This window comes from Elephantulus edwardii, unplaced genomic scaffold, assembly GCF_000299155.1.
Source record: "Elephantulus edwardii isolate Elephantulus edwardi_28Jun2011 unplaced genomic scaffold, EleEdw1.0 scaffold00218, whole genome shotgun sequence".
Taxonomy (NCBI): domain Eukaryota; kingdom Metazoa; phylum Chordata; class Mammalia; order Macroscelidea; family Macroscelididae; genus Elephantulus; species Elephantulus edwardii.
The window spans coordinates 3,842,166-3,842,784 of NW_006399968.1; positions in this window are offsets into that span (position 1 = coordinate 3,842,166).

Consider the following 619-nt stretch of genomic DNA (forward strand, 5'->3'; position numbering starts at 1 on the left):
CAACTGTTTAAGTGTTCAATTATCAATAAGCCGAAGTCTGTGGAAGGCCATAATAACTCTGCTTTAAGTGGTTCACTGCTCCCGCAGCTCACCACGCTGTCTCTGCCTCTGCCGTCATTTGGATCTAGCCTTTCAATGTTTTTAATGGAAGAAGCCTATTAAAGCGAAAGGGTTCAGGGTCTAAAGAAGTCAGAATGTAACTGTGACTGAAAGAACCCAGCCTAGGAAGTTTTCCACTGCAGTGTGATTTTGGTCTAAACCTGGTGAGCATCTGGAAGGTACCTTGTGATCTCTTAAAAGCAAGGATCTCAGAACACGGTCTCTAGAAACTACACATAGAACAGGAATATGGGGTCCAGGAAAGAAGTAGAGAAAGGAGATTCTCCTAATGTGGCTGAACCACTTGTAGTCGCATTGACTGCAACTGCGGCTACTGTGTGAGTATGTCAGAGCAGAACTCTGGCCCACAGGGCTTCTATTGGTTGTGTTTTATCCCGGAGATACATTGTTGTTGTTATGTGCCACCGAGTCGCCTGCGACTCATAGCGACCCTATGTCCAACAGCCCTAAACTCCGCTCTGTCCTGTGGCAATCGCACTGTCTCTGACACTCCCATCCC